Source organism: Chiloscyllium punctatum, chromosome 36 (genome assembly GCF_047496795.1).
Source record: "Chiloscyllium punctatum isolate Juve2018m chromosome 36, sChiPun1.3, whole genome shotgun sequence".
NCBI lineage: Eukaryota > Metazoa > Chordata > Chondrichthyes > Orectolobiformes > Hemiscylliidae > Chiloscyllium > Chiloscyllium punctatum.
In genome coordinates this window covers 34,771,674-34,780,925 of record NC_092774.1, presented here as the reverse complement: position 1 = coordinate 34,780,925, position 9,252 = coordinate 34,771,674, and positions in this window count along the sequence as shown.

Genomic DNA, 9,252 nt, shown 5'->3' with positions numbered 1-9,252 from the left:
GACACTATTTCAACGAGCCACGACACACTGCAGCACCCAGGAACTACGAAGATCAATAAAAACCTGTACAGAGCATTTAAGAAGAACGGGTAGCCGATCAAACCCCTGAAAATAGCTTCCCTGACCGGGAATCAAACCCGGGCCGCGGCGGCGAGAGCGCCGAATCCTAACCACGAGCCCACCAGGGAGATGGCGAGAGAGCTTAATAGCTCTACTGAAAATTTCTTCCCTGCCCGGAAATCGAATCCGGGCCGTGGTCGGTCGATACCTGTGTATCCAACAACGTCATTTCTTGTATCCATTGCTCCTGATCCGGTCTCCTCTACATTGGGGAGACTGGAGACTCCTCGCAGAGTCAAGTCACAGCGCTTGAGGGAAAATCTCCAGGACACCCGCACCAATCAACCCCATCGCCCTATGGCCAAACATTTCAAACCCCCTCCCACTCTGCCGAGGAGATGCAGGTCCTGGGCCTCCTCCATCGCCGCTCCCTCCACACCCGATGCCTGGAGGATGAACGCCTCATCTTCCGCTTGGGATAAATTCAACCCCAGGCCATCAATGTGGACTGCACCAGTTTCCTCATTTCCCCTCCCCCCACCTTACCTCAGTTCCAACCTTCCAGCTCAGCGCTGTCCTCATGACCCCGCCTACCTGCCAATCTCCCTTCCCACCTATCCGTTCCAACCTCCTCTCTGATCTGTCACCTCCATCCCCACCCCTATCGTACTTTTTGCTACCTTCGGCCCAGCACACCCCACCCCCAATTTATCGCTCCACCCTGGAGGGATCCTGCCTCTATTCTCGATGAAGGGCTTTTGCCCAAAACGTCGATTTTCCAGCTCCTCGGAAGCTGTCTGATCTGCCGTGCTTTTCCAGCACCATTCAATTCTAAACTCTGGTTTCCAGCCTCTGCAGTCCTCACGTTTGCCTACCCAATAAACCCAGTGTGACGATTTCACATCAACAAACTGACACAAGCCGACACAACGTCTGCAGAAACCCTAGTCACATTACTTTACATTAAAGACATCTGGGAAATGATGTCCAGACAACTCAACCCTCTCAGCATCATGGGAGCCCACAAATTTACCAACACACTGAAACAGCGGCTCATGAACCTGAAATACCCTATACAAACAACCAGAAAAGTTTGTTATTTACAAAATACCATACAAGGAAATATATACATGAACTCTGCCACACAGGTCTCTGTGGCAAGAAATGCTGCGATGAGATAAGGAAGATTTTTTTCAGCCAAAACGAATCGGCACTGACTGGACAGCCATTTAAAATCAACGCTGTCAGCCCAGGATGGAAGACCCGAAGGGATGTACAGTTTTCTTATTTCTTGAAGACTTACAAAGCTGAAACTGGGTTTTGGTGCTTGTTCCCTTTCCACTCCCAAGAGCCACAGTGGTTAGGGCGGTGTGTTGGGAAAGTGAAATGTGCCCGTGAGCACTGTGTCGGGTATTTCAGCTTCCCCTCCTCTGACAGCGCTGTGACTTGACTCTGATGTTCTCAGGGACATTTACTGACACGAGACAGTGAAAAGATTCTCATTCCTGCAGATTAGGAATTGTACCCATACGCCGGTTTCAGGACAATGAGAAAGATTAATTGGGATGTGTGAAGAAGCTGTGAGCTGCATTTGAAACAAGTAGGTGGAGTCAAATACGTCATCCATTGCCCCCATGGTCCTGAGCGTACCGAACGCCACCATGCTCTGACGTTAACAAAGATGCACAGCAATGGGAACATTCACAATGTGAACAACCAAAGATAATCACCGTCACTGATTCCCTTCCACAGGCCCAACTTTGTGAAGCAGTATCTTTCACTGGCAAAGGAAACACCCTTGTCCTCAGGTGCCTGTTTCATTTCGATCACGATTTCAAGCCCCTCACTGATCTAGTCTTTTTTCCAAACACTTGGCTCATAGCCTCAAAAGAAGCTCTGCGGGTATCTGCTTGTTCCATCCTGACAGACAGTGGGTTGCAGATTCTCACCGTTACCAATGTGAATGAAATATTTCCCAACTCCACTGATTTGAATCTTAAATAAGAAACCGGGGAACAGTCTCTCTTTCTTTTTGACGACATTTCTCAACTGTAGTTGGCAAGGGTCACACCTGCATGGGGAAACCGCAATGGATTTCATGTGCATCGCTTTCACCACTCGGTCCACCAATACAGAACCACACTGACAGCTTCATTTCCCAGGTCTCTCTGCTTGTGGAGCTTAGAAAGAATAAATCACTGCTGAGTTTGTTTGAATCCAAACACTTCACAGGTTTCGATAGGGTTAAATATTTGCACATTGCGAGTCTGGGTGTTTCATCCCGAAAGATGAAATGAACTTTCAGTTAAAAACAAAAACTGAAATTGCAGGAACAACTCAGCAGGTCAGGCAGCATCTGTGGAAAGAGAAGAAGAGACAAGATTTCACAACTTCTTCTGAACTTTGCCTTCTCCCACAGGTCCTACCAAACCTGCTGAGTTTCTCCAGCAGGTTCTCTTTCTGTCTCGGATTCTCAGTATCCACAGTCCTTGACGTTGGACATTGAATCAGTTCAGAAACCCCTTTGAGTTTCCTCAGTGGAGACGATTTCCGTTTGGGAAACATTTTCCTGACCCAATGAAATACACGCTACTTTGCAGCTAAGAAAGCGGCAGGAGTGAAATCACCTTGGGTGGTTTCAAAACACCAACCTTGCAGTTAATAGCCAAGCGCGCTGACAAAATGCGCCACAACGACAGGCATTTGGGTGGCCTCCACAATCTCTTCGAGGATGCTCGTACTGAATTAATGCATAATTCAGTTTGCCCCGCCATCAGTTTTATTTTTCCATAATAAAGCCTGGGACATACATTGTGGAGACATAGGGACCGTCTGATCCCACCCTCTACAGCACATCCATGTCACTAGGAACTAGCTCTCCGACACTGGGGCCATCGCCTTCGAGCCTTTCAGTGTTTTGACTGTTCCTGAGCTTTCTGATTGGCCCGGAGCCGAGAAGAGGTTTGAATGCCTGATGTGCAGGAACTGTAATTTCACTCAGAATCAGAAAATTTCAAAACTTTCAACGTTCAGACTTTAACGACGTCCTCACTAAAATAATTTGCGAAAACCTGGAAGAAATTCTTCCAAACTTACCTGGATCGATTCGGTTTGAAGGATCTTGATCTTAAATTTAAACGAGGCTGTTGAATGTCGAGATATGTTCCCCACGTTAACTGAAAGTGGTTGGCCAATGCTTCCCGATGCAGGGCTGCCTGACTAACCGGGCGGTCTCTTTCCTTAACTGTTCCCGGCGCTTCCAGCCGCGCCGTGAAGTCATAAGGAAAGCCCCCAGCGATGGCCTGAAGCTGTTGTGACTCAATAATGATGCTGGCCCCGGAACATGAATACAAATCAGTTCATGGGTCACGTGGTACTGAATCATTCAACGGAACGTTCTTCAAACTTCAGGGATTTATATGTGGGAGGAGGTAAATGGGCAGGTGTTACACCTCGGGTCCACTCTTTCTTCACTTTCATCATCTCCCATAGTCCCAATAGTCCCAAGGCATCCAACTCCCATTGTCCCAAGGTACTTTTCCCTGTAACCGCCAAATGCGTAACACCTGCCCATTTACCTGCTCCCTCTTGAATAACCAAGGGCTCAAACATACCTGACAGGTGAAGCAGCAATTTACCTGCACTTTTATCACAACCTAGTCTACTGCATTCCCTGCTCACACAGTGTCATTTCCCCAATGTAGCATGAAACATAAACTGAGTGACTCTTTGCAGAACATTTTGGCTCTGTCCGCACAAAAGGCCCTGACCTTCCGGATGCCTGCCACTTTAACACATCACCCTGTTCCCTGACCAACATCTCTGTCTCAGGTTTGCAGCAATGTTCCAGTTCCAGATGGAAGAACAACACCTAATCTTCCACTTGGAACCCCTACCGCCCTCCGGTATTCAATATCGAGTTCCATAACTTTAGGGCCTGAAGTCCCCCATGTCCTTGACCTCTACCACACACACACACACACACACACACACACACAACTCCTTGTTATCACATAGTCTGCTATGACACACAACTTATTGTTAGCCACTAACAGTCTCCATTAACAGTTGTTCACCTTCCCACGCAGATCGTTATTCTCTCCTATGTCCTTCCTATTGGTCTCTCTCTGACCTGGCGGCCAACAGAGCAATGTACATTGGAGACGCTGAGCCAGCTGAAACTTGCTCAGTGTGAAGTACATTCCACCTTCGCTCTGATGGATCGACACAGGAAGTAAACGAATGTCTCCATTCGTATCATTCTCTTGACTTCTCCGTGTAAATCTGCACATTGTTGCTTTGAACACGAAAACCGAATTCCCTTCAGTGTCTATTGAACCTTCCACTTTGTTAATATCAGACAGCGATTTACTGACCCTAACCACTCCCAGTACGAAAATGTTCTTCCTCATGTCACTTTTACTTCTTTCCCTCTTGACTTTAAAACTCTGCCGAATCGTTGTGGATCCTTTCAGACGTGAGAGCATTGTCACAACATTATTTCCTCACTCTAGACCCCAGATGACTTGGAAAATTTCGGTTCTCCGAGGAGAGGTGTCCCAATTTTCCAATCTACACTCATCGCTGACATTCCCCAAACACCGCCCCACTCACGTCAACCTATTAAACATTATCTCCAATCATTTCACTTCCCTGCATTCTGCCTCATTCGTACTCCGGGCGGCCCAACCTCGTTTCACGAAGGTGCTTTTTGAGAAAAAAAGTCGGGCACTGTTGCACAAGTCAGGTTAAGAAACACGGGCTTGTCTGGGATTTGAACCCGGGACCTCTAGCAGACGTTGCACAGAAGAAAATGCAAAGTGAAAACCTTACTTCTAGACCAACGAGCCAGTTAGCGACCCGTTCTCCATTCCCCTACATCCTTTGAGCCAGCTGAGACTTGCTCAGTGTGAAATACGTTTGACATTGCTTGAAGAATTGCAAGCGGCAAAGAGTTTCCAGAACAGTTACTTCTAATTCTGTCTCCCTGCTGCTGTTTGTCGCATCCACAGGAACCGGCCTTTATCCACTGGCAGATAATGCAACCATTTCGTTTCGAAGCATTTCTCTGACAGACGAGTGGCCAGTGACAAATATTGTCATCTTCAGCATGGGATACAGAGAACAGCAGAAGACCACTCGGAGTGGACAACACGAGTATTTCAGCTCAACTGTACACATCGGGCCAGTATATCCATGTGAAATATTTATGGAGCAGATTAGATTCCCTACAATGTTGAAACAGGCCCTTCGGCCCAGTAAGTCCACACCGACCCTCCGCAGAGCAACCCACCCCGTCCCATTCCCCTACATTCACCCCTGACTAATGCACCTAACACTGTGGGCAATTTAGCATGTTTAATGCACCTAATCTGCACATCCTTGGACTGTGTGAGGAAACCGGAGCACCCAGAGGAAACTCACGCAGACACGGGGAGAATGTGCAAACTCTACACAGACAGTCGCCCGAGACGAGAATTGAACCCGCCTCTCTGGCAGCAGGGCTAACAACTGAGCCACCGGGCCGCCAGATAAGTGGGCGAGGTGCAAACAGAGCGCCGTTATGAGGGAAAGCTGCTGAGACGACATTGAGTGAATAAGAGAGAATGGTTTCTCCTTTGGGTTATGGTCCAAACACGCACCCGCTGTGCCATTCTCCTGCATTGCACGGCAGCTTTTCCAGAGAAGTATTCAGCTTTTCGTTTGGCGTGTGGCATGCATGTTTGAGAACGACTCCAAAAGATCTTCACTGCAGTCCTGTCATGTGCTGTTGTGCAGACATATCGCCGATTTGCAAAAATAAACTGTCTGAATTCCCACATTCTGTTTTTCGAACTGTACTTTCGCTCAGAATCACAAATTTTCAAAACTCGCAACGTTCAAACTTTAATAAAGTGCTCATAGAAATAATTATCGAACACCTGGAAGAAATTCTTCCAAACTTACCTGGTGGAATTTCGCTTTGAGGGGTCTTGAACTTAAAGTAGAAGTAAGGAAAGTTTGTCTCAAAGCTGCGCAATGTGTTCCTCATGGAAACTGGTAGTGGTTGGCCAATGCTTTCCGATGCAGAGCTGCCTGACCCACCGGGAGGTTTCGTTCATAAGCTGTCCCCGGGGGTTCCAGCCGCACCGTGACGTGATAGGGCAAGCCCACGGTGATGGTTTGCAGCTGCTGTGACACAATAATGATGCTGGCCCCGGAGCATGAATACGAATCAGTTCATCAGTCACGTGATACTGAATCGTTCAATTGAAAGTTGTTCCAACTTCAGGAATTTATATGCGGGAGGAGGTAAATGGACAGGGATAACAAATCGGGTCCACTCTTACTTCACTCGCAACACCCCACACTGACTTCCCATAGTCCCAAGGCACTGTCCCTCGTAACCGGCGAATGTGTAACACCTGCCCATTTACGTGCTGCCTCCTGAATATCTAAGGGCTCAAACATATCTTTCATGTGAAGAAGCACTTTACCTGCACTTTTGCCACAACCTAGTCTACTGCATTCGTTGCCCACAGTGTCGTTTCCTCAATGTAGCATGAAGCATAAACTGGATGACTGCTTTGCAGAACATCTCGGTTCTGCCCGCATAAAAAGGCCCCGACCTTCCGGTTGCCTGCCACTTTAACACATCACCCTGTTCCCTGTCTCAGGCTTGGATCAGTGTTCTAGCTCCAAATGAAACAACAACGCCTCAGTTTCCACTTTGAGATTTTACAACCCTCCGGTCTTCAATTTTGAGTTCCATATCATCAGGGCCTGAAATCCCCCATGTCCTTGACCCCAACCACACACATACGAGCCCTTGTTATCACATAGTCTGCTACGGCACACTACTTATTGTTAGCCACTAACGGTCTCCATTAACAGTTATTCACCGTCCCGCATGGATCGTTATTCACTTCTTTGTCCCTCCTATTGTTCTCTCTCTGAGCTGGCGGGAAAGAGAGTAATGTACACTGGAGACTCGGAGCCAGCTGAAACTTGCTCAGTGTGAAGTACATTCCACATTGCTGCAAGAATTGCAAGCAGCAAAGAGTTTCCAGAACATCTGCTTGTCATTCTGTCCCCGGGGGGCTGCTGTTTGTCTCACCCCCAGGAACGTGGATCTCTACACTGGCGGATAATTAAACCATTTTGATTCTAATTGCACGTTGCTCTGGGGGAGGGCAGAGTCCGTTCGCTCTTCTGCTCTCTCCCTCCCTCTGTCTCTCTCTCTCTCTCTATACCCCTTGGGGTGAGAGGTGTCTGTTACACTAATGCGGGATACATGAGCAACTTTGATTGTGAACTTGCTCCAAAGGTCTGTTATCGGAGAGACAGAAAGATGCTGTGCTGGCAGGACAGAGAGAAATGAACACCGAGGACTCTTCGCCCAGGTAAATTCACATTGTTGTGCAGCCTGCTTGGTGTTCAGAAATCATCTTCACGCAGCAATCTTACGGAAAGTCTATTGCAAAGTGGGCATCGCTTTCTTTGCTGCGACCGCGCAGCAGTTAACATCTGAGCCCCAAGTGTCCCAGATGAAGAGAATCCGAGAGAAAACTTCGCTCACTGAGAGTCATCCCCACGGCGCTGAGCTGAGGGACTGCAGGCAGTCCAACACGGAAGGGACGGTTAAAAATGAACCATTTTTGTTCCTCAGCCTGTCTGTCCCAGAGGAGAAGACCACTCAGACGTCCAAAATCATGGCACTTCAACTGAGTGAATTTGGCGAGTGCATCAATATGGTAAATGTCATTTACAGACGCGGTAAGAAGATGCAGAGATCGAATTGAACTAAACACATTGATGAGAGATAGAGCGGCTGGGAAGGATCCATTCCCATGCGTAGAGAGATTAATAATCAGGGCCGAAAATAAGGAGCCACTTCAAGAAATTTGGGGTTCATTCAGCAAAGCTAATGTAGAACTGTTCACAGAAAATTGTGATGAAAGTCTCTCGAGTTATTTTGATGAGAAGTGTTGATGATGCTAATACAATCGATAGGATGAACGTAGATTGGTCAATGTATTTGGTGACAGTTCTGTTCTAGCCCTGTGAGCGAAACCTGGATCTGAAGGAGTAGAAGGGACATTAACAACATCGATCTGAAATTGGACACGTGACAAGAAACAGAGCCATCATGAACAGTTGGCTTTTGAACTGGAGAAGGTTTCTCGTGAAATTCGCTTGAGGCTTGAGGTATGCAAGGTCAAGATAATTTAGGTAAAACACGGAAACGCTATCCTCATGAGCAGACAGTGAAAGGATTACAAGACACAAATTAAACATTTTCGCCAAGTGATACAGGGGACTGGGAAGATAAGTATTATAAACTGTGAACAGCAAAGTTCTGGAGCAGAACACTTACATTCAAAGACCGAAAACATCCAGGTCCTGATTAATCAGATTGCATTGTGGTGCTTTTTTGCAAAACATCCACTTGCAATGTCCGACAAAAGAGTGACAAAACCCATCTCTGTCAGCCCAGGATAGAAAATCCGAAGGGATGAACGTTTGCTGATTTTCTGAAGATTCACAGAGCTTAGACTGGGTTTTGGTGATTGTTTCTTTTCCACTGCCTGGAGCCGCAGTGGTTGAGGCGTTGGGTTGGGGAGAATAAAATGTGCCCGTGAGCAGCATGTGGGGCTATTTCAGCTTCCCCTCATCTGACTGCGCTGTGAGTTGACTCCGATGTTCTCAGGGACATTTACTGACGCGAGACAGTGAAAGGATTCTCATTCCCGCAGATCGGGAATTCAAACCGTATGCCGGCTTCAGGACAATGAGAAGATTAATTGGGGTGTGTGAAGAAGCTGTGAGCTGCATTTCAAACAGGGAGGTGGAGTCAGATGCATCATCCATTGCGCCCCGGCCCTGTGCGTATCTAACGCCACCATGCTGCAGAGTTCTGACGTTAACACGGACATGCGCAGCAATGGGTTCATTCACAAGGTGAACAACCAAAGATAATCACCGTCACTGATTCCCTTCCACAGGCCCAACTTTGTGAAGCAGTATCTTTCACTGGCAAAGGAAACACCCTTGTCCTCAGGTGCCTGCTTCATTTCGATCACGATTTCAAGCCCCTCACTGTTCTAGTCTCATTTCCAAACACTTTGCTCATAGCCTCAAAAGAAGCTCTGCGGGTATCGGCTTGCTCCACCCGAACAGGCAGTGGGTTGCAGATTCCCACCAGTCCCAATT